General features: G+C 42.5%; 51 non-coding genes and 1 pseudogene across 51 annotated transcripts; all 52 read left to right on the forward strand.

Moving 5' to 3' along the window:
- The first annotated feature begins 16 nt into the window (after positions 1–16).
- LOC140024542 (5S ribosomal RNA) lies at positions 17–135 on the forward strand. Its single transcript, XR_011828516.1, has one exon. It is a non-coding gene; the product is annotated as a 5S ribosomal RNA (ribosomal RNA).
- Positions 136–551: 416 nt separating this feature from the next.
- On the forward strand, positions 552–670 carry LOC140032139 (5S ribosomal RNA). Its single transcript, XR_011836064.1, has one exon. It is a non-coding gene; the product is annotated as a 5S ribosomal RNA (ribosomal RNA).
- A 414-nt stretch (positions 671–1,084) lies between these two features.
- Positions 1,085–1,203, forward strand: LOC140032081 (5S ribosomal RNA). The gene has a single exon (XR_011836007.1). It is a non-coding gene; the product is annotated as a 5S ribosomal RNA (ribosomal RNA).
- Positions 1,204–1,619: 416 nt separating this feature from the next.
- On the forward strand, positions 1,620–1,738 carry LOC140031899 (5S ribosomal RNA). The gene has a single exon (XR_011835824.1). It is a non-coding gene; the product is annotated as a 5S ribosomal RNA (ribosomal RNA).
- A 417-nt stretch (positions 1,739–2,155) lies between these two features.
- On the forward strand, positions 2,156–2,274 carry LOC140023365 (5S ribosomal RNA). Its single transcript, XR_011827334.1, has one exon. It is a non-coding gene; the product is annotated as a 5S ribosomal RNA (ribosomal RNA).
- Positions 2,275–2,690: 416 nt separating this feature from the next.
- LOC140024279 (5S ribosomal RNA) lies at positions 2,691–2,809 on the forward strand. Its single transcript, XR_011828252.1, has one exon. It is a non-coding gene; the product is annotated as a 5S ribosomal RNA (ribosomal RNA).
- Positions 2,810–3,226: 417 nt separating this feature from the next.
- On the forward strand, positions 3,227–3,345 carry LOC140024732 (5S ribosomal RNA). The gene has a single exon (XR_011828708.1). It is a non-coding gene; the product is annotated as a 5S ribosomal RNA (ribosomal RNA).
- Positions 3,346–3,761: 416 nt separating this feature from the next.
- LOC140031900 (5S ribosomal RNA) lies at positions 3,762–3,880 on the forward strand. Its single transcript, XR_011835825.1, has one exon. It is a non-coding gene; the product is annotated as a 5S ribosomal RNA (ribosomal RNA).
- Positions 3,881–4,297: 417 nt separating this feature from the next.
- On the forward strand, positions 4,298–4,416 carry LOC140023366 (5S ribosomal RNA). The gene has a single exon (XR_011827335.1). It is a non-coding gene; the product is annotated as a 5S ribosomal RNA (ribosomal RNA).
- Positions 4,417–4,832: 416 nt separating this feature from the next.
- On the forward strand, positions 4,833–4,951 carry LOC140024280 (5S ribosomal RNA). The gene has a single exon (XR_011828253.1). It is a non-coding gene; the product is annotated as a 5S ribosomal RNA (ribosomal RNA).
- Positions 4,952–5,368: 417 nt separating this feature from the next.
- Positions 5,369–5,487, forward strand: LOC140023367 (5S ribosomal RNA). The gene has a single exon (XR_011827336.1). It is a non-coding gene; the product is annotated as a 5S ribosomal RNA (ribosomal RNA).
- A 416-nt stretch (positions 5,488–5,903) lies between these two features.
- On the forward strand, positions 5,904–6,022 carry LOC140024282 (5S ribosomal RNA). The gene has a single exon (XR_011828255.1). It is a non-coding gene; the product is annotated as a 5S ribosomal RNA (ribosomal RNA).
- A 417-nt stretch (positions 6,023–6,439) lies between these two features.
- Positions 6,440–6,558, forward strand: LOC140024733 (5S ribosomal RNA). Its single transcript, XR_011828709.1, has one exon. It is a non-coding gene; the product is annotated as a 5S ribosomal RNA (ribosomal RNA).
- A 416-nt stretch (positions 6,559–6,974) lies between these two features.
- LOC140032486 (5S ribosomal RNA) lies at positions 6,975–7,093 on the forward strand. The gene has a single exon (XR_011836412.1). It is a non-coding gene; the product is annotated as a 5S ribosomal RNA (ribosomal RNA).
- Positions 7,094–7,509: 416 nt separating this feature from the next.
- LOC140024014 (5S ribosomal RNA) lies at positions 7,510–7,628 on the forward strand. Its single transcript, XR_011827981.1, has one exon. It is a non-coding gene; the product is annotated as a 5S ribosomal RNA (ribosomal RNA).
- Positions 7,629–8,045: 417 nt separating this feature from the next.
- Positions 8,046–8,164, forward strand: LOC140032487 (5S ribosomal RNA). Its single transcript, XR_011836413.1, has one exon. It is a non-coding gene; the product is annotated as a 5S ribosomal RNA (ribosomal RNA).
- Positions 8,165–8,580: 416 nt separating this feature from the next.
- On the forward strand, positions 8,581–8,699 carry LOC140024283 (5S ribosomal RNA). Its single transcript, XR_011828256.1, has one exon. It is a non-coding gene; the product is annotated as a 5S ribosomal RNA (ribosomal RNA).
- Positions 8,700–9,115: 416 nt separating this feature from the next.
- On the forward strand, positions 9,116–9,234 carry LOC140022671 (5S ribosomal RNA). Its single transcript, XR_011826651.1, has one exon. It is a non-coding gene; the product is annotated as a 5S ribosomal RNA (ribosomal RNA).
- A 417-nt stretch (positions 9,235–9,651) lies between these two features.
- Positions 9,652–9,770, forward strand: LOC140024734 (5S ribosomal RNA). Its single transcript, XR_011828710.1, has one exon. It is a non-coding gene; the product is annotated as a 5S ribosomal RNA (ribosomal RNA).
- Positions 9,771–10,186: 416 nt separating this feature from the next.
- On the forward strand, positions 10,187–10,305 carry LOC140032488 (5S ribosomal RNA). The gene has a single exon (XR_011836414.1). It is a non-coding gene; the product is annotated as a 5S ribosomal RNA (ribosomal RNA).
- A 416-nt stretch (positions 10,306–10,721) lies between these two features.
- LOC140024016 (5S ribosomal RNA) lies at positions 10,722–10,840 on the forward strand. Its single transcript, XR_011827983.1, has one exon. It is a non-coding gene; the product is annotated as a 5S ribosomal RNA (ribosomal RNA).
- Positions 10,841–11,256: 416 nt separating this feature from the next.
- LOC140025121 (5S ribosomal RNA) lies at positions 11,257–11,375 on the forward strand (annotated as a pseudogene).
- Positions 11,376–11,791: 416 nt separating this feature from the next.
- LOC140024000 (5S ribosomal RNA) lies at positions 11,792–11,910 on the forward strand. Its single transcript, XR_011827967.1, has one exon. It is a non-coding gene; the product is annotated as a 5S ribosomal RNA (ribosomal RNA).
- Positions 11,911–12,327: 417 nt separating this feature from the next.
- On the forward strand, positions 12,328–12,446 carry LOC140023368 (5S ribosomal RNA). Its single transcript, XR_011827337.1, has one exon. It is a non-coding gene; the product is annotated as a 5S ribosomal RNA (ribosomal RNA).
- A 416-nt stretch (positions 12,447–12,862) lies between these two features.
- LOC140022672 (5S ribosomal RNA) lies at positions 12,863–12,981 on the forward strand. The gene has a single exon (XR_011826652.1). It is a non-coding gene; the product is annotated as a 5S ribosomal RNA (ribosomal RNA).
- Positions 12,982–13,398: 417 nt separating this feature from the next.
- LOC140024735 (5S ribosomal RNA) lies at positions 13,399–13,517 on the forward strand. The gene has a single exon (XR_011828711.1). It is a non-coding gene; the product is annotated as a 5S ribosomal RNA (ribosomal RNA).
- A 416-nt stretch (positions 13,518–13,933) lies between these two features.
- Positions 13,934–14,052, forward strand: LOC140032489 (5S ribosomal RNA). The gene has a single exon (XR_011836415.1). It is a non-coding gene; the product is annotated as a 5S ribosomal RNA (ribosomal RNA).
- Positions 14,053–14,468: 416 nt separating this feature from the next.
- LOC140024362 (5S ribosomal RNA) lies at positions 14,469–14,587 on the forward strand. Its single transcript, XR_011828335.1, has one exon. It is a non-coding gene; the product is annotated as a 5S ribosomal RNA (ribosomal RNA).
- Positions 14,588–15,004: 417 nt separating this feature from the next.
- Positions 15,005–15,123, forward strand: LOC140024039 (5S ribosomal RNA). The gene has a single exon (XR_011828010.1). It is a non-coding gene; the product is annotated as a 5S ribosomal RNA (ribosomal RNA).
- A 416-nt stretch (positions 15,124–15,539) lies between these two features.
- On the forward strand, positions 15,540–15,658 carry LOC140024017 (5S ribosomal RNA). The gene has a single exon (XR_011827984.1). It is a non-coding gene; the product is annotated as a 5S ribosomal RNA (ribosomal RNA).
- A 416-nt stretch (positions 15,659–16,074) lies between these two features.
- Positions 16,075–16,193, forward strand: LOC140023952 (5S ribosomal RNA). Its single transcript, XR_011827918.1, has one exon. It is a non-coding gene; the product is annotated as a 5S ribosomal RNA (ribosomal RNA).
- Positions 16,194–16,610: 417 nt separating this feature from the next.
- On the forward strand, positions 16,611–16,729 carry LOC140024284 (5S ribosomal RNA). Its single transcript, XR_011828257.1, has one exon. It is a non-coding gene; the product is annotated as a 5S ribosomal RNA (ribosomal RNA).
- Positions 16,730–17,145: 416 nt separating this feature from the next.
- Positions 17,146–17,264, forward strand: LOC140024001 (5S ribosomal RNA). Its single transcript, XR_011827968.1, has one exon. It is a non-coding gene; the product is annotated as a 5S ribosomal RNA (ribosomal RNA).
- Positions 17,265–17,681: 417 nt separating this feature from the next.
- Positions 17,682–17,800, forward strand: LOC140023369 (5S ribosomal RNA). The gene has a single exon (XR_011827338.1). It is a non-coding gene; the product is annotated as a 5S ribosomal RNA (ribosomal RNA).
- A 416-nt stretch (positions 17,801–18,216) lies between these two features.
- On the forward strand, positions 18,217–18,335 carry LOC140024285 (5S ribosomal RNA). Its single transcript, XR_011828258.1, has one exon. It is a non-coding gene; the product is annotated as a 5S ribosomal RNA (ribosomal RNA).
- A 417-nt stretch (positions 18,336–18,752) lies between these two features.
- LOC140025063 (5S ribosomal RNA) lies at positions 18,753–18,871 on the forward strand. The gene has a single exon (XR_011829040.1). It is a non-coding gene; the product is annotated as a 5S ribosomal RNA (ribosomal RNA).
- A 416-nt stretch (positions 18,872–19,287) lies between these two features.
- On the forward strand, positions 19,288–19,406 carry LOC140032490 (5S ribosomal RNA). Its single transcript, XR_011836416.1, has one exon. It is a non-coding gene; the product is annotated as a 5S ribosomal RNA (ribosomal RNA).
- Positions 19,407–19,822: 416 nt separating this feature from the next.
- LOC140024018 (5S ribosomal RNA) lies at positions 19,823–19,941 on the forward strand. Its single transcript, XR_011827985.1, has one exon. It is a non-coding gene; the product is annotated as a 5S ribosomal RNA (ribosomal RNA).
- Positions 19,942–20,357: 416 nt separating this feature from the next.
- On the forward strand, positions 20,358–20,476 carry LOC140023953 (5S ribosomal RNA). The gene has a single exon (XR_011827919.1). It is a non-coding gene; the product is annotated as a 5S ribosomal RNA (ribosomal RNA).
- Positions 20,477–20,893: 417 nt separating this feature from the next.
- Positions 20,894–21,012, forward strand: LOC140032491 (5S ribosomal RNA). The gene has a single exon (XR_011836417.1). It is a non-coding gene; the product is annotated as a 5S ribosomal RNA (ribosomal RNA).
- Positions 21,013–21,464: 452 nt separating this feature from the next.
- LOC140025033 (5S ribosomal RNA) lies at positions 21,465–21,583 on the forward strand. Its single transcript, XR_011829010.1, has one exon. It is a non-coding gene; the product is annotated as a 5S ribosomal RNA (ribosomal RNA).
- A 417-nt stretch (positions 21,584–22,000) lies between these two features.
- Positions 22,001–22,119, forward strand: LOC140024736 (5S ribosomal RNA). The gene has a single exon (XR_011828712.1). It is a non-coding gene; the product is annotated as a 5S ribosomal RNA (ribosomal RNA).
- A 416-nt stretch (positions 22,120–22,535) lies between these two features.
- On the forward strand, positions 22,536–22,654 carry LOC140032492 (5S ribosomal RNA). The gene has a single exon (XR_011836418.1). It is a non-coding gene; the product is annotated as a 5S ribosomal RNA (ribosomal RNA).
- Positions 22,655–23,070: 416 nt separating this feature from the next.
- Positions 23,071–23,189, forward strand: LOC140024019 (5S ribosomal RNA). The gene has a single exon (XR_011827986.1). It is a non-coding gene; the product is annotated as a 5S ribosomal RNA (ribosomal RNA).
- Positions 23,190–23,605: 416 nt separating this feature from the next.
- LOC140022674 (5S ribosomal RNA) lies at positions 23,606–23,724 on the forward strand. The gene has a single exon (XR_011826654.1). It is a non-coding gene; the product is annotated as a 5S ribosomal RNA (ribosomal RNA).
- Positions 23,725–24,141: 417 nt separating this feature from the next.
- On the forward strand, positions 24,142–24,260 carry LOC140032493 (5S ribosomal RNA). Its single transcript, XR_011836419.1, has one exon. It is a non-coding gene; the product is annotated as a 5S ribosomal RNA (ribosomal RNA).
- Positions 24,261–24,676: 416 nt separating this feature from the next.
- Positions 24,677–24,795, forward strand: LOC140025034 (5S ribosomal RNA). Its single transcript, XR_011829011.1, has one exon. It is a non-coding gene; the product is annotated as a 5S ribosomal RNA (ribosomal RNA).
- A 417-nt stretch (positions 24,796–25,212) lies between these two features.
- On the forward strand, positions 25,213–25,331 carry LOC140024737 (5S ribosomal RNA). The gene has a single exon (XR_011828713.1). It is a non-coding gene; the product is annotated as a 5S ribosomal RNA (ribosomal RNA).
- Positions 25,332–25,747: 416 nt separating this feature from the next.
- Positions 25,748–25,866, forward strand: LOC140032495 (5S ribosomal RNA). The gene has a single exon (XR_011836421.1). It is a non-coding gene; the product is annotated as a 5S ribosomal RNA (ribosomal RNA).
- Positions 25,867–26,282: 416 nt separating this feature from the next.
- Positions 26,283–26,401, forward strand: LOC140024020 (5S ribosomal RNA). Its single transcript, XR_011827988.1, has one exon. It is a non-coding gene; the product is annotated as a 5S ribosomal RNA (ribosomal RNA).
- A 416-nt stretch (positions 26,402–26,817) lies between these two features.
- LOC140022675 (5S ribosomal RNA) lies at positions 26,818–26,936 on the forward strand. Its single transcript, XR_011826655.1, has one exon. It is a non-coding gene; the product is annotated as a 5S ribosomal RNA (ribosomal RNA).
- Positions 26,937–27,353: 417 nt separating this feature from the next.
- Positions 27,354–27,472, forward strand: LOC140032496 (5S ribosomal RNA). The gene has a single exon (XR_011836422.1). It is a non-coding gene; the product is annotated as a 5S ribosomal RNA (ribosomal RNA).
- The last annotated feature ends 380 nt before the right edge of the window (positions 27,473–27,852 follow it).

Here is a 27,852-nt window from a genome sequence, read left to right on the forward strand (position 1 = left end):
GCGAAAGGAATATGGCGGGTGCGATCATACCAGCACTAATGCACCGGATCCCATCAGAACATCGAAATTAAGCGTGTTTGGGCGAGAGTAGTACTTGGATTGGTGACCCCCTGGGAAGTCCTCGTGTTGCACCCCTCTCTTTTTTGTTTCGAAATCCAAATTTCCTATTCGTTCTTTATCCTGTAGTAATTTAGCTCCGTCGGAACGATTGCTTAATATTTTGCTTCTTGTCGAAGCGTGAAGGAGGATCTGAAGGCGCGAGACAAATCAGGAACGGTACGGCTCGATCAAAGCCCGGATCGTCGCTCAAATTTGTCGGCGCAAATGTATCAGCGCAAGCGTGAAGGATTGATTTCATGATAATTTAAAGTTGCGGGATGATGGAAAAAAACAGGGGGCAAATCAATAACAAAAAAAAATATGAAAGCAAATAAATAAAAGGATAATAGGAAAATGCTTGAATTGACGCTTAAAATGAATTTCGGTCTAGAAAAGCCACACTGCTTCGCAGGACGGGGTAGTTTAAAAGAATAAAGCGAAAGGAACATGGCGGGTGCGATCATACCAGCACTAATGCACCGGATCCCATCAGAACTCCGAAGTTAAACATGCTTGGGCGAGAGTAGTACTAGGATGGGTGACCCCCTGGGAAGTCCTCTTGTTGCACCCCTCTCTTTTTTGTTTCGAAATTCAAATTTTCTATTCGTTCTTTATCCTGTAGTAATTTAGGTCCTTCGGAACGATTGCTTTATATTTTTTTTCTTCTCGAAGCATGAAGGCGGATCTGAAGCGAGACAAATCAGGAACGGTACGGCTCGATCAAAGCCCGAATCGTCGCTCAAATTTATCGGCGCAAATGTATCAGCGCAAGCGTGAAGGATTGATTTCATGATAATTTAGAGTTGCGGGATGATGGAAAAAAAGAGGGGGCAAATCAATAACAAAAAAAAAATATGAAAGCAAATAAATAAAAGGATAATAGGAAAATGCTTGAATTGACGCTTAAAATGAATTTCGGTCTAGAAAAGCCACACTGCTTCGCAGGACGGGGTAGTTTAAAAGAATAAAGCGAAAGGAACATGGCGGGTGCGATCATACCAGCACTAATGCACCGGATCCCATCAGAACTCCGAAGTTAAGCATGCTTGGGCGAGAGTAGTACTTGGATTGGTGACCCCCTGGGAAGTCCTCGTGTTGCACCCCTCTCTTTTTTGTTTCGAAATCCAAATTTCCTATTCGTTCTTTATCCTGTAGTAATTTAGCTCCGTCGGAACGATTGCTTAATATTTTGCTTCTTGTCGAAGGGTGAAGGAGGATCTGAAGGCGCGAGACAAATCAGGAACGGTACGGCTCGATCAAAGCCCGTATCGTCGCTCAAATTTGTCGGCGCAAATGTATCACCGCAAGCGTGAAGGATTGATTTCATGATAATTTAGAGTTGCGGGATGATGGAAAAAAACAGGGGGCAAATCAATAACAAAAAAAAATATGAAAGCAAATAAATAAAAGGATAATAGGAAAATGCTTGAATTGACGCTTAAAATGAATTTCGGTCTAGAAAAGCCACACTGCTTCGCAGGACGGGGTAGTTTAAAAGAATAAAGCGAAAGGAACATGGCGGGTGCGATCATACCAGCACTAATGCACCGGATCCCATCAGAACTCCGAAGTTAAGCATGCTTGGGCGAGAGTAGTACTAGGATGGGTGACCCCCTGGGAATTCCTCTTGTTGCACCCCTCTCTTTTTTGTTTCGAAATTCAAATTTTCTATTCGTTCTTTATCCTGTAGTAATTTAGGTCCTTCGGAACGATTGCTTTATATTTTGCTTCTTCTCGAAGCATGAAGGCGGATCTGAAGGCGCGAGACAAATCAGGAACGGTACGGCTCGATCAAAGCCCGGATCGTCGCTCAAATTTATCGGCGCAAATGTATCAGCGCAAGCGTGAAGGATTGATTTCATGATAATTTAGAGTTGCGGGATGATGGAAAAAAACAGGGGGCAAATCAATAACAAAAAAAAAATATGAAAGCAAATAAATAAAAGGATAATAGGAAAATGCTTGAATTGACGCTTAAAATGAATTTCGGTCTAGAAAAGCCACACTGCTTCGCAGGACGGGGTAGTTTAAAAGAATAACGCGAAAGGAACATGGCGGGTGCGATCATACCAGCACTAATGCACCGGATCCCATCAGAACTCCGAAGTTAAGCATGCTTGGGCGAGAGTAGTGCTAGGATGGGTGACCCCCTGGGAATTCCTCTTGTTACACCCCTCTCTTTTTTGTTTCGAAATTCAAATTTTCTATTCGTTCTTTATCCTGTAGTAATTTAGCTCCGTCGGAACGATTGCTTAATATTTTGCTTCTTGTCGAAGCGTGAAGGAGGATCTGAAGGCGCGAGACAAATCAGGAACGGTACGGCTCGATCAAAGCCCGGATCGTCGCTCAAATTTGTCGGCGCAAATGTATCAGTGCAAGCGTGAAGGATTGATTTCATGATAATGTAGAGTTGCGGGATGATGGAAAAAAACAGGGGGCAAATCAATAACAAAAAAAATTATGAAAGCAAATAAATAAAAGGATAATAGGAAAATGCTTGAATTGACGCTTAAAATGAATTTCGGTCTAGAAAAGCCACACTGCTTCGCAGGACGGGGTAGTTTAAAAGAATAAAGCGAAAGGAATATGGCGGGTGCGATCATACCAGCACTAATGCACCGGATCCCATCAGAACTTCGAAATTAAGCGAGTTTGGGCGAGAGTAGTACTTGGATTGGTGACCCCCTGGGAAGTCCTCGTGTTGCACCCCTCTCTTTTTTGTTTCGAAATCCAAATTTCCTATTCGTTCTTTATCCTGTAGTAATTTAGCTCTGTCGGAACGATTGCTTAATATTTTGCTTCTTGTCGAAGCGTGAAGGAGGATCTGAAGGCGCGAGACAAATCAGGAACGGTACGGCTCGATCAAAGCCCGGATCGTCGCTCAAATTTGTCGGCGCAAATGTATCAGCGCAAGCGTGAAGGATTGATTTCATGATAATTTAGAGTTGCGGGATGATGGAAAAAAACAGGGGGCAAATCAATAACAAAAAAAAAATATGAAAGCAAATAAATAAAAGGATAATAGGAAAATGCTTGAATTGACGCTTAAAATGAATTTCGGTCTAGAAAAGCCACACTGCTTCGCAGGACGGGGTAGTTTAAAAGAATAAAGCGAAAGGAATATGGCGGGTGCGATCATACCAGCACTAATGCACCGGATCCCATCAGAACTTCGAAATTAAGCGTGTTTGGGCGAGAGTAGTATTTGGATTGTTGACCCCCTGGGAAGTCCTCGTGTTGCACCCCTCTCTCTTTTGTTTCGAAATCCAAATTTCCTATTCGTTCTTTATCCAGTAGTAATTTAGCTCCGTCAGAACGATTGCTTAATATTTTGCTTCTTGTCGAAGTGTGAAGGAGGATCTGAAGGCGCGAGACAAATCAGGAACGGTACGGTTCGATCAAAGCCCGGATCGTCGCTCAAATTTGTCGGCGCAAATGTATCAGCGCAAGCGTGAAGGATTGATTTCATGATAATTTAGAGTTGCGGGATGATGGAAAAAAACAGGGGGTAAATCAATAACAAAAAAAAATATGAAAGCAAATAAATAAAAGGATAATAGGAAAATGCTTGAATTGACGCTTAAAATGAATTTCGGTCTAGAAAAGCCACACTGCTTCGCAGGACGGGGTAGTTTAAAAGAATAAAGCGAAAGGAACATGGCGGGTGCGATCATACCAGCACTAATGCACCGGATCCCATCAGAACTCCGAAGTTAAGCATGCTTGGGCGAGAGTAGTACTAGGATGGGTGACCCCCTGGGAATTCCTCTTGTTGCACCCCTCTCTTTTTTGTTTCGAAATTCAAATTTTCTATTCGTTCTTTATCCTGTAGTAATTTAGGTCCTTCGGAACGATTGCTTTATATTTTGCTTCTTCTCGAAGCATGAAGGCGGATCTGAAGGCGCGAGACAAATCAGGAACGGTACGGCTCGATCAAAGCCCGGATCGTCGCTCAAATTTATCGGCGCAAATGTATCAGCGCAAGCGTGAAGGATTGATTTCATGATAATTTAGAGTTGCGGGATGATGGAAAAAAACAGGGGGCAAATCAATAACAAAAAAAAAATATGAAAGCAAATAAATAAAAGGATAATAGGAAAATGCTTGAATTGACGCTTAAAATGAATTTCGGTCTAGAAAAGCCACACTGCTTCGCAGGACGGGGTAGTTTAAAAGAATAACGCGAAAGGAACATGGCGGGTGCGATCATACCAGCACTAATGCACCGGATCCCATCAGAACTCCGAAGTTAAGCATGCTTGGGCGAGAGTAGTGCTAGGATGGGTGACCCCCTGGGAATTCCTCTTGTTACACCCCTCTCTTTTTTGTTTCGAAATTCAAATTTTCTATTCGTTCTTTATCCTGTAGTAATTTAGCTCCGTCGGAACGATTGCTTAATATTTTGCTTCTTGTCGAAGCGTGAAGGAGGATCTGAAGGCGCGAGACAAATCAGGAACGGTACGGCTCGATCAAAGCCCGGATCGTCGCTCAAATTTGTCGGCGCAAATGTATCAGTGCAAGCGTGAAGGATTGATTTCATGATAATGTAGAGTTGCGGGATGATGGAAAAAAACAGGGGGCAAATCAATAACAAAAAAAATTATGAAAGCAAATAAATAAAAGGATAATAGGAAAATGCTTGAATTGACGCTTAAAATGAATTTCGGTCTAGAAAAGCCACACTGCTTCGCAGGACGGGGTAGTTTAAAAGAATAAAGCGAAAGGAATATGGCGGGTGCGATCATACCAGCACTAATGCACCGGATCCCATCAGAACTTCGAAATTAAGCGAGTTTGGGCGAGAGTAGTACTTGGATTGGTGACCCCCTGGGAAGTCCTCGTGTTGCACCCCTCTCTTTTTTGTTTCGAAATCCAAATTTCCTATTCGTTCTTTATCCTGTAGTAATTTAGCTCTGTCGGAACGATTGCTTAATATTTTGCTTCTTGTCGAAGCGTGAAGGAGGATCTGAAGGCGCGAGACAAATCAGGAACGGTACGGCTCGATCAAAGCCCGGATCGTCGCTCAAATTTGTCGGCGCAAATGTATCAGCGCAAGCGTGAAGGATTGATTTCATGATAATTTAGAGTTGCGGGATGATGGAAAAAAACAGGGGGCAAATCAATAACAAAAAAAAAATATGAAAGCAAATAAATAAAAGGATAATAGGAAAATGCTTGAATTGACGCTTAAAATGAATTTCGGTCTAGAAAAGCCACACTGCTTCGCAGGACGGGGTAGTTTAAAAGAATAAAGCGAAAGGAACATGGCGGGTGCGATCATACCAGCACTAATGCACCGGATCCCATCAGAACTCCGAAGTTAAGCATGCTTGGGCGAGAGTAGTGCTAGGATGGGTGACCCCCTGGGAATTCCTCTTGTTACACCCCTCTCTTTTTTGTTTCGAAATTCAAATTTTCTATTCGTTCTTTATCCTGTAGTAATTTAGCTCCGTCGGAACGATTGCTTAATATTTTGCTTCTTGTCGAAGCGTGAAGGAGGATCTGAAGGCGCGAGACAAATCAGGAACGGTACGGCTCGATCAAAGCCCGGATCGTCGCTCAAATTTGTCGGCGCAAATGTATCAGTGCAAGCGTGAAGGATTGATTTCATGATAATGTAGAGTTGCGGGATGATGGAAAAAAACAGGGGGCAAATCAATAACAAAAAAAATTATGAAAGCAAATAAATAAAAGGATAATAGGAAAATGCTTGAATTGACGCTTAAAATGAATTTCGGTCTAGAAAAGCCACACTGCTTCGCAGGACGGGGTAGTTTAAAAGAATAAAGCGAAAGGAATATGGCGGGTGCGATCATACCAGCACTAATGCACCGGATCCCATCAGAACTTCGAAATTAAGCGAGTTTGGGCGAGAGTAGTACTTGGATTGGTGACCCCCTGGGAAGTCCTCGTGTTGCACCCCTCTCTTTTTTGTTTCGAAATCCAAATTTCCTATTCGTTCTTTATCCTGTAGTAATTTAGCTCTGTCGGAACGATTGCTTAATATTTTGCTTCTTGTCGAAGCGTGAAGGAGGATCTGAAGGCGCGAGACAAATCAGGAACGTTACGGCTCGATCAAAGCCCGGATCGTCGCTCAAATTTGTCGGCGCAAATGTATCAGCGCAAGCGTGAAGGATTGATTTCATGATAATTTAGAGTTGCGGGATGATGGAAAAAAACAGGGGGCAAATCAATAACAAAAAAAAAATATGAAAGCAAATAAATAAAAGGATAATAGGAAAATGCTTGAATTGACGCTTAAAATGAATTTCGGTCTAGAAAAGCCACACTGCTTCGCAGGACGGGGTAGTTTAAAAGAATAAAGCGAAAGGAATATGGCGGGTGCGATCATACCAGCACTAATGCACCGGATCCCATCAGAACTTCGAAATTAAGCGTGTTTGGGCGAGAGTAGTATTTGGATTGTTGACCCCCTGGGAAGTCCTCGTGTTGCACCCCTCTCTCTTTTGTTTCGAAATCCAAATTTCCTATTCGTTCTTTATCCAGTAGTAATTTAGCTCCGTCGGAACGATTGCTTAATATTTTGCTTCTTGTCGAAGTGTGAAGGAGGATCTGAAGGCGCGAGACAAATCAGGAACGGTATGGTTCGATCAAAGCCCGGATCGTCGCTCAAATTTGTCGGCGCAAATGTATCAGCGCAAGCGTGAAGGATTGATTTCATGATAATTTAGAGTTGCGGGATGATGGAAAAAAACAGGGGGCAAATCAATAACAAAAAAAAATATGAAAGCAAATAAATAAAAGGATAATAGGAAAATGCTTGAATTGACGCTTAAAATGAATTTCGGTCTAGAAAAGCCACACTGCTTCGCAGGACGGGGTAGTTTAAAAGAATAAAGCGAAAGGAACATGGCGGGTGCGATCATACCAGCACTAATGCACCGGATCCCATCAGAACTCCGAAGTTAAGCATGCTTGGGCGAGAGTAGTGCTAGGATGGGTGACCCCCTGGGAATTCCTCTTGTTGCACCCCTCTCTTTTTTGTTTCGAAATTCAAATTTTCTATTCGTTCTTTATCCTGTAGTAATTTAGCTCCGTCGGAACGATTGCTTAATATTTTGCTTCTTGTCGAAGCGTGAAGGAGGATCTGAAGGCGCGAGACAAATCAGGAACGGTACGGCTCGATCAAAGCCCGGATCGTCGCTCAAATTTGTCGGCGCAAATGTATCAGGGCAAGCGTGAAGGATTGATTTCATGATAATGTAGAGTTGCGGGATGATGGAAAAAAACAGGGGGCAAATCAATAACAAAAAAAATTATGAAAGCAAATAAATAAAAGGATAATAGGAAAATGCTTGAATTGACGCTTAAAATGAATTTCGGTCTAGAAAAGCCACACTGCTTCGCAGGACGGGGTAGTTTAAAAGAATAAAGCGAAAGGAATATGGCGGGTGCGATCATACCAGCACTAATGCACCAGATCCCATCAGAACTTCGAAATTAAGCGTGTTTGGGCGAGAGTAGTACTTGGATTGGTGACCCCCTGGGAAGTCCTCGTGTTGCACCCCTCTCTTTTTTGTTTCGAAATCCAAATTTCCTATTCGTTCTTTATCCTGTAGTAATTTAGGTCCTTCGGAACAATTGCTTTATATTTTGCTTCTTCTCGAAGCATGAAGGCGGATCTGAAGGCGCGAGACAAATCAGGAACGGTACGGCTCGATCAAAGCCCGGATCGTCGCTCAAATTTATCGGCGCAAATGTATCAGCGCAAGCGTGAAGGATTGATTTCATGATAATTTAGAGTTGCGGGATGATGGAAAAAAACAGGGGGCAAATCAATAACAAAAAAAAAATATGAAAGCAAATAAATAAAAGGATAATAGGAAAATGTTTGAATTGACGCTTAAAATGAATTTCGGTTTAGAAAAGCCACACTGCTTCGCAGGACGGGGTAGTTTAAAAGAATAACGCGAAAGGAACATGGCGGGTGCGATCATACCAGCACTAATGCACCGGATCCCATCAGAACTCCGAAGTTAAGCATGCTTGGGCGAGAGTAGTGCTAGGATGGGTGACCCCCTGGGAATTCCTCTTGTTGCACCCCTCTCTTTTTTGTTTCGAAATTCAAATTTTCTATTCGTTCTTTATCCTGTAGTAATTTAGCTCCGTCGGAACGATTGCTTAATATTTTGTTTCTTGTCGAAGCGTGAAGGAGGATCTGAAGGCGCGAGACAAATCAGGAACGGTACGGCTCGATCAAAGCCCGGATCGTCGCTCAAATTTGTCGGCGCAAATGTATCAGTGCAAGCGTGAAGGATTGATTTCATGATAATGTAGAGTTGCGGGATGATGGAAAAAAACAGGGGGCAAATCAATAACAAAAAAAATTATGAAAGCAAATAAATAAAAGGATAATAGGAAAATGCTTGAATTGACGCTTAAAATGAATTTCGGTCTAGAAAAGCCACACTGCTTCGCAGGACGGGGTAGTTTAAAAGAATAAAGCGAAAGGAATATGGCGGGTGCGATCATACCAGCACTAATGCACCGGATCCCATCAGAACTTCGAAATTAAGCGAGTTTGGGCGAGAGTAGTACTTGGATTGGTGACCCCCTGGGAAGTCCTCGTGTTGCACCCCTCTCTTTTTTGTTTCGAAATCCAAATTTCCTATTCGTTCTTTATCCTGTAGTAATTTAGCTCTGTCGGAACGATTGCTTAATATTTTGCTTCTTGTCGAAGCGTGAAGGAGGATCTGAAGGCGCGAGACAAATCAGGAACGGTACGGCTCGATCAAAGCCCGGATCGTCGCTCAAATTTGTCGGCGCAAATGTATCAGCGCAAGCGTGAAGGATTGATTTCATGATAATGTAGAGTTGCGGGATGATGGAAAAAAACAGGGGGCAAATCAATAACAAAAAAAATTATGAAAGCAAATAAATAAAAGGATAATAGGAAAATGCTTGAATTGACGCTTAAAATGAATTTCGGTCTAGAAAAGCCACACTGCTTCGCAGGACGGGGTAGTTTAAAAGAATAAAGCGAAAGGAATATGGCGGGTGCGATCATACCAGCACTAATGCACCGGATCCCATCAGAACTTCGAAATTAAGCGTGTTTGGGCGAGAGTAGTACTTGGATTGGTGACCCCCTGGGAAGTCCTCGTGTTGCACCCCTCTCTTTTTTGTTTCGAAATCCAAATTTCCTATTCGTTCTTTATCCTGTAGTAATTTAGCTCTGTCGGAACGATTGCTTAATATTTTGCTTCTTGTCGAAGCGTGAAGGAGGATCTGAAGGCGCGAGACAAATCAGGAACGGTACGGCTCGATCAAAGCCCGGATCGTCGCTCAAATTTGTCGGCGCAAATGTATCAGCGCAAGCGTGAAGGATTGATTTCATGATAATTTAGAGTTGCGGGATGATGGAAAAAAACAGGGGGCAAATCAATAACAAAAAAAAAATATGAAAGCAAATAAATAAAAGGATAATAGGAAAATGCTTGAATTGACGCTTAAAATGAATTTCGGTCTAGAAAAGACACACTGCTTCGCAGGACGGGGTAGTTTAAAAGAATAAAGCGAAAGGAATATGGCGGGTGCGATCATACCAGCACTAATGCACCGGATCCCATCAGAACTTCGAAATTAAGCGTGTTTGGGCGAGAGTAGTATTTGGATTGTTGACCCCCTGGGAAGTCCTCGTGTTGCACCCCTCTCTCTTTTGTTTCGAAATCCAAATTTCCTATTCGTTCTTTATCCAGTAGTAATTTAGCTCCGTCGGAACGATTGCTTAATATTTTGCTTCTTGTCGAAGTGTGAAGGAGGATCTGAAGGCGCGAGACAAATCAGGAACGGTACGGTTCGATCAAAGCCCGGATCGTCGCTCAAATTTGTCGGCGCAAATGTATCAGCGCAAGCGTGAAGGATTGATTTCATGATAATTTAGAGTTGCGGGATGATGGAAAAAAACAGGGGGCAAATCAATAACAAAAAAAAATATGAAAGCAAATAAATAAAAGGATAATAGGAAAATGCTTGAATTGACGCTTAAAATGAATTTCGGTCTAGAAAAGCCACACTGCTTCGCAGGACGGGGTAGTTTAAAAGAATAACGCGAAAGGAACATGGCGGGTGCGATCATACCAGCACTAATGCACCGGATCCCATCAGAACTCCGAAGTTAAGCATGCTTGGGCGAGAGTAGTGCTAGGATGGGTGACCCCCTGGGAATTCCTCTTGTTGCACCCCTCTCTTTTTTGTTTCGAAATTCAAATTTTCTATTCGTTCTTTATCCTGTAGTAATTTAGCTCCGTCGGAACGATTGCTTAATATTTTGCTTCTTGTCGAAGCGTGAAGGAGGATCTGAAGGCGCGAGACAAATCAGGAACGGTACGGCTCGATCAAAGCCCGGATCGTCGCTCAAATTTGTCGGCGCAAATGTATCAGTGCAAGCGTGAAGGATTGATTTCATGATAATGTAGAGTTGCGGGATGATGGAAAAAAACAGGGGGCAAATCAATAACAAAAAAAATTATGAAAGCAAATAAATAAAAGGATAATAGGAAAATGCTTGAATTGACGCTTAAAATGAATTTCGGTCTAGAAAAGCCACACTGCTTCGCAGGACGGGGTAGTTTAAAAGAATAAAGCGAAAGGAATATGGCGGGTGCGATCATACCAGCACTAATGCACCAGATCCCATCAGAACTTCGAAATTAAGCGTGTTTGGGCGAGAGTAGTACTTGGATTGGTGACCCCCTGGGAAGTCCTCGTGTTGCACCCCTCTCTTTTTTGTTTCGAAATCCAAATTTCCTATTCGTTCTTTATCCTGTAGTAATTTAGCTCCGTCGGAACGATTGCTTAATATTTTGCTTCTTGTCGAAGGGTGAAGGAGGATCTGAAGGCGCGAGACAAATCAGGAACGGTACGGCTCGATCAAAGCCCGGATCGTCGATCAAATTTGTCGGCGCAAATGCATCAGCGCAAGCGTGAAGGATTGATTTCATGATAATGTAGAGTTGCGGGATGATGGAAAAAAACAGGGGGCAAATCAATAACAAAAAAAATTATGAAAGCAAATAAATAAAAGGATAATAGGAAAATGCTTGAATTGACGCTTAAAATGAATTTCGGTCTAGAAAAGCCACACTGCTTCGCAGGACGGGGTAGTTTAAAAGAATAAAGCGAAAGGAATATGGCAGGTGCGATCATACCAGCACTAATGCACCGGATCCCAACAGAACTTCGAAATTAAGCGTGTTTGGGCGAGAGTAGTACTTGGATTGGTGAACCCCTGGGAAGTCCTCGTGTTGCACCCCTCTCTTTTTTGTTTCGAAATCCAAATTTCCTATTCGTTCTTTATCCTGTAGTAATTTAGCTCTGTCGGAACGATTGCTTAATATTTTGCTTCTTGTCGAAGCGTGAAGGAGGATCTGAAGGCGCGAGACAAATCAGGAACGGTACGGCTCGATCAAAGCCCGGATCGTCGCTCAAATTTGTCGGCGCAAATGTATCAGCGCAAGCGTGAAGGATTGATTTCATGATAATGTAGAGTTGCGGGATGATGGAAAAAAACAGGGGGCAAATCAATAACAAAAAAAATTATGAAAGCAAATAAATAAAAGGATAATAGGAAAATGCTTGAATTGACGCTTAAAATGAATTTCGGTCTAGAAAAGCCACACTGCTTCGCAGGACGGGGTAGTTTAAAAGAATAAAGCGAAAGGAATATGGCGGGTGCGATCATACCAGCACTAATGCACCGGATCCCATCAGAACTTCGAAATTAAGCGTGTTTGGGCGAGAGTAGTACTTGGATTGTTGACCCCCTGGGAAGTCCTCGTGTTGCACCCCTCTCTTTTTTGTTTCGAAATCCAAATTTCCTATTCGTTCTTTATCCTGTAGTAATTTAGGTCCTTCGGAACAATTGCTTTATATTTTGCTTCTTCTCGAGGCATGAAGGCGGATCTGAAGGCGCGAGACAAATCAGGAACGGTACGGCTCGATCAAAGCCCGGATCGTCGCTCAAATTTATCGGCGCAAATGTATCAGCGCAAGCGTGAAGGATTGATTTCATGATAATTTAGAGTTGCGGGATGATGGAAAAAAACAGGGGGCAAATCAATAACAAAAAAAAAATATGAAAGCAAATAAATAAAAGGATAATAGGAAAATGCTTGAATTGACGCTTAAAATGAATTTCGGTCTAGAAAAGCCACACTGCTTCGCAGGACGGGGTAGTTTAAAAGAATAAAGCGAAAGGAACATGGCGGGTGCGATCATACCAGCACTAATGCACCGGATCCCATCAGAACTCCGAAGTTAAGCATGCTTGGGCGAGAGTAGTGCTAGGATGGGTGACCCCCTGGGAATTCCTCTTGTTACACCCCTCTCTTTTTTGTTTCGAAATTCAAATTTTCTATTCGTTCTTTATCCTGTAGTAATTTAGCTCCGTCGGAACGATTGCTTAATATTTTGCTTCTTGTCGAAGCGTGAAGGAGGATCTGAAGGCGCGAGACAAATCAGGAACGGTACGGCTCGATCAAAGCCCGGATCGTCGCTCAAATTTGTCGGCGCAAATGTATCAGCGCAAGCGTGAAGGATTGATTTCATGATAATGTAGAGTTGCGGGATGATGGAAAAAAACAGGGGGCAAATCAATAACAAAAAAAATTATGAAAGCAAATAAATAAAAGGATAATAGGAAAATGCTTGAATTGACGCTTAAAATGAATTTCGGTCTAGAAAAGCCACACTGCTTCGCAGGACGGGGTAGTTTAAAAGAATAAAGCGAAAGGAATATGGCGGGTGCGATCATACCAGCACTAATGCACCGGATCCCATCAGAACTTCGAAATTAAGCGTGTTTGGGCGAGAGTAGTACTTGGATTGGTGACCCCCTGGGAAGTCCTCGTGTTGCACCCCTCTCTTTTTTGTTTCGAAATCCAAATTTCCTATTCGTTCTTTATCCTGTAGTAATTTAGCTCTGTCGGAACGATTGCTTAATATTTTGCTTCTTGTCGAAGCGTGAAGGAGGATCTGAAGGCGCGAGACAAATCAGGAACGGTACGGCTCGATCAAAGCCCGGATCGTCGCTCAAATTTGTCGGCGCAAATGTATCAGCGCAAGCGTGAAGGATTGATTTCATGATAATTTAGAGTTGCGGGATGATGGAAAAAAACAGGGGGCAAATCAATAACAAAAAAAAAATATGAAAGCAAATAAATAAAAGGATAATAGGAAAATGCTTGAATTGACGCTTAAAATGAATTTCGGTCTAGAAAAGCCACACTGCTTCGCAGGACGGGGTAGTTTAAAAGAATAAAGCGAAAGGAATATGGCGGGTGCGATCATACCAGCACTAATGCACCGGATCCCATCAGAACTTCGAAATTAAGCGTGTTTGGGCGAGAGTAGTATTTGGATTGTTGACCCCCTGGGAAGTCCTCGTGTTGCACCCCTCTCTCTTTTGTTTCGAAATCCAAATTTCCTATTCGTTCTTTATCCAGTAGTAATTTAGCTCCGTCGGAACGATTGCTTAATATTTTGCTTCTTGTCGAAGTGTGAAGGAGGATCTGAAGGCGCGAGACAAATCAGGAACGGTACGGTTCGATCAAAGCCCGGATCGTCGCTCAAATTTGTCGGCGCAAATGTATCAGCGCAAGCGTGAAGGATTGATTTCATGATAATTTAGAGTTGCGGGATGATGGAAAAAAACAGGGGGCAAATCAATAACAAAAAAAAATATGAAAGCAAATAAATAAAAGGATAATAGGAAAATGCTTGAATTGACGCTTAAAATGAATTTCGGTCTAGAAAAGCCACACTGCTTCGCAGGACGGGGTAGTTTAAAAGAATAACGCGAAAGGAACATGGCGGGTGCGATCATACCAGCACTAATGCACCGGATCCCATCAGAACTCCGAAGTTAAGCATGCTTGGGCGAGAGTAGTGCTAGGATGGGTGACCCCCTGGGAATTCCTCTTGTTGCACCCCTCTCTTTTTTGTTTCGAAATTCAAATTTTCTATTCGTTCTTTATCCTGTAGTAATTTAGCTCCGTCGGAACGATTGCTTAATATTTTGCTTCTTGTCGAAGCGTGAAGGAGGATCTGAAGGCGCGAGACAAATCAGGAACGGTACGGCTCGATCAAAGCCCGGATCGTCGCTCAAATTTGTCGGCGCAAATGTATCAGTGCAAGCGTGAAGGATTGATTTCATGATAATGTAGAGTTGCGGGATGATGGAAAAAAACAGGGGGCAAATCAATAACAAAAAAAATTATGAAAGCAAATAAATAAAAGGATAATAGGAAAATGCTTGAATTGACGCTTAAAATGAATTTCGGTCTAGAAAAGCCACACTGCTTCGCAGGACGGGGTAGTTTAAAAGAATAAAGCGAAAGGAATATGGCGGGTGCGATCATACCAGCACTAATGCACCAGATCCCATCAGAACTTCGAAATTAAGCGTGTTTGGGCGAGAATAGTACTTGGATTGGTGACCCCCTGGGAAGTCCTCGTGTTGCACCCCTCTCTTTTTTGTTTCGAAATCCAAATTTCCTATTCGTTCTTTATCCTGTAGTAATTTAGGTCCTTCGGAACAATTGCTTTATATTTTGCTTCTTCTCGAAGCATGAAGGCGGATCTGAAGGCGCGAGACAAATCAGGAACGGTACGGCTCGATCAAAGCCCGGATCGTCGCTCAAATTTATCGGCGCAAATGTATCAGCGCAAGCGTGAAGGATTGATTTCATGATAATTTAGAGTTGCGGGATGATGGAAAAAAACAGGGGGCAAATCAATAACAAAAAAAAAATATGAAAGCAAATAAATAAAAGGATAATAGGAAAATGCTTGAATTGACGCTTAAAATGAATTTCGGTCTAGAAAAGCCACACTGCTTCGCAGGACGGGGTAGTTTAAAAGAATAACGCGAAAGGAACATGGCGGGTGCGATCATACCAGCACTAATGCACCGGATCCCATCAGAACTCCGAAGTTAAGCATGGTTGGGCGAGAGTAGTGCTAGGATGGGTGACCCCCTGGGAATTCCTCTTGTTGCACCCCTCTCTTTTTTGTTTCGAAATTCAAATTTTCTATTCGTTCTTTATCCTGTAGTAATTTAGCTCCGTCGGAACGATTGCTTAATATTTTGCTTCTTGTCGAAGCGTGAAGGAGGATCTGAAGGCGCGAGACAAATCAGGAACGGTACGGCTCGATCAAAGCCCGGATCGTCGCTCAAATTTGTCGGCGCAAATGTATCAGTGCAAGCGTGAAGGATTGATTTCATGATAATGTAGAGTTGCGGGATGATGGAAAAAAACAGGGGGCAAATCAATAACAAAAAAAATTATGAAAGCAAATAAATAAAAGGATAATAGGAAAATGCTTGAATTGACGCTTAAAATGAATTTCGGTCTAGAAAAGCCACACTGCTTCGCAGGACGGGGTAGTTTAAAAGAATAAAGCGAAAGGAATATGGCGGGTGCGATCATACCAGCACTAATGCACCAGATCCCATCAGAACTTCGAAATTAAGCGTGTTTGGGCGAGAGTAGTACTTGGATTGGTGACCCCCTGGGAAGTCCTCGTGTTGCACCCCTCTCTTTTTTGTTTCGAAATCCAAATTTCCTATTCGTTCTTTATCCTGTAGTAATTTAGCTCCGTCGGAACGATTGCTTAATATTTTGCTTCTTGTCGAAGGGTGAAGGAGGATCTGAAGGCGCGAGACAAATCAGGAACGGTACGGCTCGATCAAAGCCCGGATCGTCGATCAAATTTGTCGGCGCAAATGTATCAGCGCAAGCGTGAAGGATTGATTTCATGATAATGTAGAGTTGCGGGATGATGGAAAAAAACAGGGGGCAAATCAATAACAAAAAAAATTATGAAAGCAAATAAATAAAAGGATAATAGGAAAATGCTTGAATTGACGCTTAAAATGAATTTCGGTCTAGAAAAGCCACACTGCTTCGCAGGACGGGGTAGTTTAAAAGAATAAAGCGAAAGGAATATGGCAGGTGCGATCATACCAGCACTAATGCACCGGATCCCATCAGAACTTCGAAATTAAGCGTGTTTGGGCGAGAGTAGTACTTGGATTGGTGACCCCCTGGGAAGTCCTCGTGTTGCACCCCTCTCTTTTTTGTTTCGAAATCCAAATTTCCTATTCGTTCTTTATCCTGTAGTAATTTAGGTCCTTCGGAACAATTGCTTTATATTTTGCTTCTTCTCGAAGCATGAAGGCGGATCTGAAGGCGCGAGACAAATCAGGAACGGTACGGCTCGATCAAAGCCCGGATCGTCGCTCAAATTTATCGGCGCAAATGTATCAGCGCAAGCGTGAAGGATTGATTTCATGATAATTTAGAGTTGCGGGATGATGGAAAAAAACAGGGGGCAAATCAATAACAAAAAAAAAATATGAAAGCAAATAAATAAAAGGATAATAGGAAAATGCTTGAATTGACGCTTAAAATGAATTTCGGTCTAGAAAAGCCACACTGCTTCGCAGGACGGGGTAGTTTAAAAGAATAAAGCGAAAGGAATATGGCGGGTGCGATCATACCAGCACTAATGCACCGGATCCCATCAGAACTTCGAAATTAAGCGAGTTTGGGCGAGAGTAGTACTTGGATTGGTGACCCCCTGGGAAGTCCTCGTGTTGCACCCCTCTCTTTTTTGTTTCGAAATCCAAATTTCCTATTCGTTCTTTATCCTGTAGTAATTTAGCTCTGTCGGAACGATTGCTTAATATTTTGCTTCTTGTCGAAGCGTGAAGGAGGATCTGAAGGCGCGAGACAAATCAGGAACGGTACGGCTCGATCAAAGCCCGGATCGTCGCTCAAATTTGTCGGCGCAAATGTATCAGCGCAAGCGTGAAGGATTGATTTCATGATAATGTAGAGTTGCGGGATGATGGAAAAAAACAGGGGGCAAATCAATAACAAAAAAAATTATGAAAGCAAATAAATAAAAGGATAATAGGAAAATGCTTGAATTGACGCTTAAAATGAATTTCGGTCTAGAAAAGCCACACTGCTTCGCAGGACGGGGTAGTTTAAAAGAATAAAGCGAAAGGAATATGGCGGGTGCGATCATACCAGCACTAATGCACCGGATCCCATCAGAACTTCGAAATTAAGCGTGTTTGGGCGAGAGTAGTACTTGGATTGTTGACCCCCTGGGAAGTCCTCGTGTTGCACCCCTCTCTTTTTTGTTTCGAAATCCAAATTTCCTATTCGTTCTTTATCCTGTAGTAATTTAGGTCCTTCGGAACAATTGCTTTATATTTTGCTTCTTCTCGAGGCATGAAGGCGGATCTGAAGGCGCGAGACAAATCAGGAACGGTACGGCTCGATCAAAGCCCGGATCGTCGCTCAAATTTATCGGCGCAAATGTATCAGCGCAAGCGTGAAGGATTGATTTCATGATAATTTAGAGTTGCGGGATGATGGAAAAAAACAGGGGGCAAATCAATAACAAAAAAAAAATATGAAAGCAAATAAATAAAAGGATAATAGGAAAATGCTTGAATTGACGCTTAAAATGAATTTCGGTCTAGAAAAGCCACACTGCTTCGCAGGACGGGGTAGTTTAAAAGAATAAAGCGAAAGGAACATGGCGGGTGCGATCATACCAGCACTAATGCACCGGATCCCATCAGAACTCCGAAGTTAAGCATGCTTGGGCGAGAGTAGTGCTAGGATGGGTGACCCCCTGGGAATTCCTCTTGTTACACCCCTCTCTTTTTTGTTTCGAAATTCAAATTTTCTATTCGTTCTTTATCCTGTAGTAATTTAGCTCCGTCGGAACGATTGCTTAATATTTTGCTTCTTGTCGAAGCGTGAAGGAGGATCTGAAGGCGCGAGACAAATCAGGAACGGTACGGCTCGATCAAAGCCCGGATCGTCGCTCAAATTTGTCGGCGCAAATGTATCAGTGCAAGCGTGAAGGATTGATTTCATGATAATGTAGAGTTGCGGGATGATGGAAAAAAACAGGGGGCAAATCAATAACAAAAAAAATTATGAAAGCAAATAAATAAAAGGATAATAGGAAAATGCTTGAATTGACGCTTAAAATGAATTTCGGTCTAGAAAAGCCACACTGCTTCGCAGGACGGGGTAGTTTAAAAGAATAAAGCGAAAGGAATATGGCGGGTGCGATCATACCAGCACTAATGCACCGGATCCCATCAGAACTTCGAAATTAAGCGAGTTTGGGCGAGAGTAGTACTTGGATTGGTGACCCCCTGGGAAGTCCTCGTGTTGCACCCCTCTCTTTTTTGTTTCGAAATCCAAATTTCCTATTCGTTCTTTATCCTGTAGTAATTTAGCTCTGTCGGAACGATTGCTTAATATTTTGCTTCTTGTCGAAGCGTGAAGGAGGATCTGAAGGCGCGAGACAAATCAGGAACGGTACGGCTCGATCAAAGCCCGGATCGTCGCTCAAATTTGTCGGCGCAAATGTATCAGCGCAAGCGTGAAGGATTGATTTCATGATAATTTAGAGTTGCGGGATGATGGAAAAAAACAGGGGGCAAATCAATAACAAAAAAAAAATATGAAAGCAAATAAATAAAAGGATAATAGGAAAATGCTTGAATTGACGCTTAAAATGAATTTCGGTCTAGAAAAGCCACACTGCTTCGCAGGACGGGGTAGTTTAAAAGAATAAAGCGAAAGGAATATGGCGGGTGCGATCATACCAGCACTAATGCACCGGATCCTATCAGAACTTCGAAATTAAGCGTGTTTGGGCGAGAGTAGTATTTGGATTGTTGACCCCCTGGGAAGTCCTCGTGTTGCACCCCTCTCTCTTTTGTTTCGAAATCCAAATTTCCTATTCGTTCTTTATCCAGTAGTAATTTAGCTCCGTCGGAACGATTGCTTAATATTTTGCTTCTTGTCGAAGTGTGAAGGAGGATCTGAAGGCGCGAGACAAATCAGGAACGGTACGGTTCGATCAAAGCCCGGATCGTCGCTCAAATTTGTCGGCGCAAATGTATCAGCGCAAGCGTGAAGGATTGATTTCATGATAATTTAGAGTTGCGGGATGATGGAAAAAAACAGGGGGCAAATCAATAACAAAAAAAAATATGAAAGCAAATAAATAAAAGGATAATAGGAAAATGCTTGAATTGACGCTTAAAATGAATTTCGGTCTAGAAAAGCCACACTGCTTCGCAGGACGGGGTAGTTTAAAAGAATAACGCGAAAGGAACATGGCGGGTGCGATCATACCAGCACTAATGCACCGGATCCCATCAGAACTCCGAAGTTAAGCATGCTTGGGCGAGAGTAGTGCTAGGATGGGTGACCCCCTGGGAATTCCTCTTGTTGCACCCCTCTCTTTTTTGTTTCGAAATTCAAATTTTCTATTCGTTCTTTATCCTGTAGTAATTTAGCTCCGTCGGAACGATTGCTTAATATTTTGCTTCTTGTCGAAGCGTGAAGGAGGATCTGAAGGCGCGAGACAAATCAGGAACGGTACGGCTCGATCAAAGCCCGGATCGTCGCTCAAATTTGTCGGCGCAAATGTATCAGTGCAAGCGTGAAGGATTGATTTCATGATAATGTAGAGTTGCGGGATGATGGAAAAAAACAGGGGGCAAATCAATAACAAAAAAAATTATGAAAGCAAATAAATAAAAGGATAATAGGAAAATGCTTGAATTGACGCTTAAAATGAATTTCGGTCTAGAAAAGCCACACTGCTTCGCAGGACGGGGTAGTTTAAAAGAATAAAGCAAAAGGAATATGGCGGGTGCGATCATACCAGCACTAATGCACCAGATCCCATCAGAACTTCGAAATTAAGCGTGTTTGGGCGAGAGTAGTACTTGGATTGGTGACCCCCTGGGAAGTCCTCGTGTTGCACCCCTCTCTTTTTTGTTTCGAAATCCAAATTTCCTATTCGTTCTTTATCCTGTAGTAATTTAGCTCCGTCGGAACGATTGCTTAATATTTTGCTTCTTGTCGAAGGGTGAAGGAGGATCTGAAGGCGCGAGACAAATCAGGAACGGTACGGCTCGATCAAAGCCCGGATCGTCGATCAAATTTGTCGGCGCAAATGTATCAGCGCAAGCGTGAAGGATTGATTTCATGATAATGTAGAGTTGCGGGATGATGGAAAAAAACAGGGGGCAAATCAATAACAAAAAAAATTATGAAAGCAAATAAATAAAAGGATAATAGGAAAATGCTTGAATTGACGCTTAAAATGAATTTCGGTCTAGAAAAGCCACACTGCTTCGCAGGACGGGGTAGTTTAAAAGAATAAAGCGAAAGGAATATGGCAGGTGCGATCATACCAGCACTAATGCACCGGATCCCATCAGAACTTCGAAATTAAGCGTGTTTGGGCGAGAGTAGTACTTGGATTGGTGACCCCCTGGGAAGTCCTCGTGTTGCACCCCTCTCTTTTTTGTTTCGAAATCCAAATTTCCTATTCGTTCTTTATCCTGTAGTAATTTAGGTCCTTCGGAACAATTGCTTTATATTTTGCTTCTTCTCGAAGCATGAAGGCGGATCTGAAGGCGCGAGACAAATCAGGAACGGTACGGCTCGATCAAAGCCCGGATCGTCGCTCAAATTTATCGGCGCAAATGTATCAGCGCAAGCGTGAAGGATTCATTTCATGATAATTTAGAGTTGCGGGATGATGGAAAAAAACAGGGGGCAAATCAATAACAAAAAAAAAATATGAAAGCAAATAAATAAAAGGATAATAGGAAAATGCTTGAATTGACGCTTAAAATGAATTTCGGTCTAGAAAAGCCACACTGCTTCGCAGGACGGGGTAGTTTAAAAGAATAACGCGAAAGGAACATGGCGGGTGCGATCATACCAGCACTAATGCACCGGATCCCATCAGAACTCCGAAGTTAAGCATGCTTGGGCGAGAGTAGTGCTAGGATGGGTGACCCCCTGGGAATTCCTCTTGTTGCACCCCTCTCTTTTTTGTTTCGAAATTCAAATTTTCTATTCGTTCTTTATCCTGTAGTAATTTAGCTCCGTCGGAACGATTGCTTAATATTTTGCTTCTTGTCGAAGCGTGAAGGAGGATCTGAAGGCGCGAGACAAATCAGGAACGGTACGGCTCGATCAAAGCCCGGATCGTCGCTCAAATTTGTCGGCGCAAATGTATCAGTGCAAGCGTGAAGGATTGATTTCATGATAATGTAGAGTTGCGGGATGATGGAAAAAAAGGGGGCAAATCAATAACAAAAAAAATTATGGCAAATAAATAAAAGGGCAAATCAATAACAAAAAAAATTATGAAAGCAAATAAATGGATAATAGGAAAATGCTTGAATTGACGCTTAAAATGAATTTCGGTCTAGAAAAGCCACACTGCTTCGCAGGACGGGGTAGTTTAAAAGAATAAAGCGAAAGGAATATGGCGGGTGCGATCATACCAGCACTAATGCACCGGATCCCATCAGAACTTCGAAATTTAGCGAGTTTGGGCGAGAGTAGTACTTGGATTGGTGACCCCCTGGGAAGTCCTCGTGTTGCACCCCTCTCTTTTTTGTTTCGAAATCCAAATTTCCTATTCGTTCTTTATCCTGTAGTAATTTAGCTCTGTCGGAACGATTGCTTAATATTTTGCTTCTTGTCGAAGCGTGAAGGAGGATCTGAAGGCGCGAGACAAATCAGGAACGGTACGGCTCGATCAAAGCCCGGATCGTCGCTCAAATTTGTCGGCGCAAATGTATCAGCGCAAGCGTGAAGGATTGATTTCATGATAATTTAGAGTTGCGGGATGATGGAAAAAAACAGGGGGCAAATCAATAACAAAAAAAAAATATGAAAGCAAATAAATAAAAGGATAATAGGAAAATGCTTGAATTGACGCTTAAAATGAATTTCGGTCTAGAAAAGCCACACTGCTTCGCAGGACGGGGTAGTTTAAAAGAATAAAGCGAAAGGAATATGGCGGGTGCGATCATACCAGCACTAATGCACCGGATCCCATCAGAACTTCGAAATTAAGCGTGTTTGGGCGAGAGTAGTATTTGGATTGTTGACCCCCTGGGAAGTCCTCGTGTTGCACCCCTCTCTCTTTTGTTTCGAAATCCAAATTTCCTATTCGTTCTTTATCCAGTAGTAATTTAGCTCCGTCGGAACGATTGCTTAATATTTTGCTTCTTGTCGAAGTGTGAAGGAGGATCTGAAGGCGCGAGACAAATCAGGAACGGTACGGTTCGATCAAAGCCCGGATCGTCGCTCAAATTTGTCGGCGCAAATGTATCAGCGCAAGCGTGAAGGATTGATTTCATGATAATTTAGAGTTGCGGGATGATGGAAAAAAACAGGGGGCAAATCAATAACAAAAAAAAATATGAAAGCAAATAAATAAAAGGATAATAGGAAAATGCTTGAATTGACGCTTAAAATGAATTTCGGTCTAGAAAAGCCACACTGCTTCGCAGGACGGGGTAGTTTAAAAGAATAACGCGAAAGGAACATGGCGGGTGCGATCATACCAGCACTAATGCACCGGATCCCATCAGAACTCCGAAGTTAAGCATGCTTGGGCGAGAGTAGTGCTAGGATGGGTGACCCCCTGGGAATTCCTCTTGTTGCACCCCTCTCTTTTTTGTTTCGAAATTCAAATTTTCTATTCGTTCTTTATCCTGTAGTAATTTAGCTCCGTCGGAACGATTGCTTAATATTTTGCTTCTTGTCGAAGCGTGAAGGAGGATCTGAAGGCGCGAGACAAATCAGGAACGGTACGGCTCGATCAAAGCCCGGATCGTCGCTCAAATTTGTCGGCGCAAATGTATCAGTGCAAGCGTGAAGGATTGATTTCATGATAATGTAGAGTTGCGGGATGATGGAAAAAAACAGGGGGCAAATCAATAACAAAAAAAATTATGAAAGCAAATAAATAAAAGGATAATAGGAAAATGCTTGAATTGACGCTTAAAATGAATTTCGGTCTAGAAAAGCCACACTGCTTCGCAGGACGGGGTAGTTTAAAAGAATAAAGCGAAAGGAATATGGCGGGTGCGATCATACCAGCACTAATGCACCAGATCCCATCAGAACTTCGAAATTAAGCGTGTTTGGGCGAGAGTAGTACTTGGATTGGTGACCCCCTGGGAAGTCCTCGTGTTGCACCCCTCTCTTTTTTGTTTCGAAATCCAAATTTCCTATTCGTTCTTTATCCTGTAGTAATTTAGCTCCGTCGGAACGATTGCTTAATATTTTGCTTCTTGTCGAAGGGTGAAGGAGGATCTGAAGGCGCGAGACAAATCAGGAACGGTACGGCTCGATCAAAGCCCGGATCGTCGATCAAATTTGTCGGCGCAAATGTATCAGCGCAAGCGTGAAGGATTGATTTCATGATAATGTAGAGTTGCGGGATGATGGAAAAAAACAGGGGGCAAATCAATAACAAAAAAAATTATGAAAGCAAATAAATAAAAGGATAATAGGAAAATGCTTGAATTGACGCTTAAAATGAATTTCGGTCTAGAAAAGCCACACTGCTTCGCAGGACGGGGTAGTTTAAAAGAATAAAGCGAAAGGAATATGGCGGGTGCGATCATACCAGCACTAATGCACCGGATCCCATCAGAACTTCGAAATTAAGCGTGTTTGGGCGAGAGTAGTACTTGGATTGGTGACCCCCTGGGAAGTCCTCGTGTTGCACCCCTCTCTTTTTTGTTTCGAAATCCAAATTTCCTATTCGTTCTTTATCCTGTAGTAATTTAGGTCCTTCGGAACAATTGCTTTATATTTTGCTTCTTCTCGAAGCATGAAGGCGGATCTGAAGGCGCGAGACAAATCAGGAACGGTACGGCTCGATCAAAGCCCGGATCGTCGCTCAAATTTATCGGCGCAAATGTATCAGCGCAAGCGTGAAGGATTCATTTCATGATAATTTAGAGTTGCGGGATGATGGAAAAAAACAGGGGGCAAATCAATAACAAAAAAAAAATATGAAAGCAAATAAATAAAAGGATAATAGGAAAATGCTTGAATTGACGCTTAAAATGAATTTCGGTCTAGAAAAGCCACACTGCTTCGCAGGACGGGGTAGTTTAAAAGAATAACGCGAAAGGAACATGGCGGGTGCGATCATACCAGCACTAATGCACCGGATCCCATCAGAACTCCGAAGTTAAGCATGCTTGGGCGAGAGTAGTGCTAGGATGGGTGACCCCCTGGGAATTCCTCTTGTTGCACCCCTCTCTTTTTTGTTTCGAAATTCAAATTTTCTATTCGTTCTTTATCCTGTAGTAATTTAGCTCCGTCGGAACGATTGCTTAATATTTTGCTTCTTGTCGAAGCGTGAAGGAGGATCTGAAGGCGCGAGACAAATCAGGAACGGTACGGCTCGATCAAAGCCCGGATCGTCGCTCAAATTTGTCGGCGCAAATGTATCAGTGCAAGCGTGAAGGATTGATTTCATGATAATGTAGAGTTGCGGGATGATGGAAAAAAACAGGGGGCAAATCAATAACAAAAAAAATTATGAAAGCAAATAAATAAAAGGATAATAGGAAAATGCTTGAATTGACGCTTAAAATGAATTTCGGTCTAGAAAAGCCACACTGCTTCGCAGGACGGGGTAGTTTAAAAGAATAAAGCGAAAGGAATATGGCGGGTGCGATCATACCAGCACTAATGCACCGGATCCCATCAGAACTTCGAAATTTAGCGAGTTTGGGCGAGAGTAGTACTTGGATTGGTGACCCCCTGGGAAGTCCTCGTGTTGCACCCCTCTCTTTTTTGTTTCGAAATCCAAATTTCCTATTCGTTCTTTATCCTGTAGTAATTTAGCTCTGTCGGAACGATTGCTTAATATTTTGCTTCTTGTCGAAGCGTGAAGGAGGATCTGAAGGCGCGAGACAAATCAGGAACGGTACGGCTCGATCAAAGCCCGGATCGTCGCTCAAATTTGTCGGCGCAAATGTATCAGCGCAAGCGTGAAGGATTGATTTCATGATAATTTAGAGTTGCGGGATGATGGAAAAAAACAGGGGGCAAATCAATAACAAAAAAAAAATATGAAAGCAAATAAATAAAAGGATAATAGGAAAATGCTTGAATTGACGCTTAAAATGAATTTCGGTCTAGAAAAGCCACACTGCTTCGCAGGACGGGGTAGTTTAAAAGAATAAAGCGAAAGGAATATGGCGGGTGCGATCATACCAGCACTAATGCACCGGATCCCATCAGAACTTCGAAATTAAGCGTGTTTGGGCGAGAGTAGTATTTGGATTGTTGACCCCCTGGGAAGTCCTCGTGTTGCACCCCTCTCTCTTTTGTTTCGAAATCCAAATTTCCTATTCGTTCTTTATCCAGTAGTAATTTAGCTCCGTCGGAACGATTGCTTAATATTTTGCTTCTTGTCGAAGTGTGAAGGAGGATCTGAAGGCGCGAGACAAATCAGGAACGGTACGGTTCGATCAAAGCCCGGATCGTCGCTCAAATTTGTCGGCGCAAATGTATCAGCGCAAGCGTGAAGGATTGATTTCATGATAATTTAGAGTTGCGGGATGATGGAAAAAAACAGGGGGCAAATCAATAACAAAAAAAAATATGAAAGCAAATAAATAAAAGGATAATAGGAAAATGCTTGAATTGACGCTTAAAATGAATTTCGGTCTAGAAAAGCCACACTGCTTCGCAGGACGGGGTAGTTTAAAAGAATAACGCGAAAGGAACATGGCGGGTGCGATCATACCAGCACTAATGCACCGGATCCCATCAGAACTCCGAAGTTAAGCATGCTTGGGCGAGAGTAGTGCTAGGATGGGTGACCCCCTGGGAATTCCTCTTGTTGCACCCCTCTCTTTTTTGTTTCGAAATTCAAATTTTCTATTCGTTCTTTATCCTGTAGTAATTTAGCTCCGTCGGAACGATTGCTTAATATTTTGCTTCTTGTCGAAGCGTGAAGGAGGATCTGAAGGCGCGAGACAAATCAGGAACGGTACGGCTCGATCAAAGCCCGGATCGTCGCTCAAATTTGTCGGCGCAAATGTATCAGTGCAAGCGTGAAGGATTGATTTCATGATAATGTAGAGTTGCGGGATGATGGAAAAAAACAGGGGGCAAATCAATAACAAAAAAAATTATGAAAGCAAATAAATAAAAGGATAATAGGAAAATGCTTGAATTGACGCTTAAAATGAATTTCGGTCTAGAAAAGCCACACTGCTTCGCAGGACGGGGTAGTTTAAAAGAATAAAGCGAAAGGAATATGGCGGGTGCGATCATACCAGCACTAATGCACCAGATCCCATCAGAACTTCGAAATTAAGCGTGTTTGGGCGAGAGTAGTACTTGGATTGGTGACCCCCTGGGAAGTCCTCGTGTTGCACCCCTCTCTTTTTTGTTTCGAAATCCAAATTTCCTATTCGTTCTTTATCCTGTAGTAATTTAGCTCCGTCGGAACGATTGCTTAATATTTTGCTTCTTGTCGAAGGGTGAAGGAGGATCTGAAGGCGCGAGACAAATCAGGAACGGTACGGCTCGATCAAAGCCCGGATCGTCGATCAAATTTGTCGGCGCAAATGCATCAGCGCAAGCGTGAAGGATTGATTTCATGATAATGTAGAGTTGCGGGATGATGGAAAAAAACAGGGGGCAAATCAATAACAAAAAAAATTATGAAAGCAAATAAATAAAAGGATAATAGGAAAATGCTTGAATTGACGCTTAAAATGAATTTCGGTCTAGAAAAGCCACACTGCTTCGCAGGACGGGGTAGTTTAAAAGAATAAAGCGAAAGGAATATGGCGGGTGCGATCATACCAGCACTAATGCACCGGATCCCATCAGAACTTCGAAATTAAGCGTGTTTGGGCGAGAGTAGTACTTGGATTGGTGACCCCCTGGGAAGTCCTCGTGTTGCACCCCTCTCTTTTTTGTTTCGAAATCCAAATTTCCTATTCGTTCTTTATCCTGTAGTAATTTAGGTCCTTCGGAACAATTGCTTTATATTTTGCTTCTTCTCGAAGCATGAAGGCGGATCTGAAGGCGCGAGACAAATCAGGAACGGTACGGCTCGATCAAAGCCCGGATCGTCGCTCAAATTTATCGGCGCAAATGTATCAGCGCAAGCGTGAAGGATTGATTTCATGATAATTTAGAGTTGCGGGATGATGGAAAAAAACAGGGGGCAAATCAATAACAAAAAAAAAATATGAAAGCAAATAAATAAAAGGATAATAGGAAAATGTTTGAATTGACGCTTAAAATGAATTTCGGTCTAGAAAAGCCACACTGCTTCGCAGGACGGGGTAGTTTAAAAGAATAACGCGAAAGGAACATGGCGGGTGCGATCATACCAGCACTAATGCACCGGATCCCATCAGAACTCCGAAGTTAAGCATGCTTGGGCGAGAGTAGTGCTAGGATGGGTGACCCCCTGGGAATTCCTCTTGTTGCACCCCTCTCTTTTTTGTTTCGAAATTCAAATTTTCTATTCGTTCTTTATCCTGTAGTAATTTAGCTCCGTCGGAACGATTGCTTAATATTTTGCTTCTTGTCGAAGCGTGAAGGAGGATCTGAAGGCGCGAGACAAATCAGGAACGGTACGGCTCGATCAAAGCCCGGATCGTCGCTCAAATTTGTCGGCGCAAATGTATCAGTGCAAGCGTGAAGGATTGATTTCATGATAATGTAGAGTTGCGGGATGATGGAAAAAAACAGGGGGCAAATCAATAACAAAAAAAATTATGAAAGCAAATAAATAAAAGGATAATAGGAAAATGCTTGAATTGACGCTTAAAATGAATTTCGGTCTAGAAAAGCCACACTGCTTCGCAGGACG

The sequence above is a fragment of the Coffea arabica genome, chromosome 11e (genome assembly GCF_036785885.1).
Source record: "Coffea arabica cultivar ET-39 chromosome 11e, Coffea Arabica ET-39 HiFi, whole genome shotgun sequence".
NCBI classification, from domain to species: domain Eukaryota; kingdom Viridiplantae; phylum Streptophyta; class Magnoliopsida; order Gentianales; family Rubiaceae; genus Coffea; species Coffea arabica.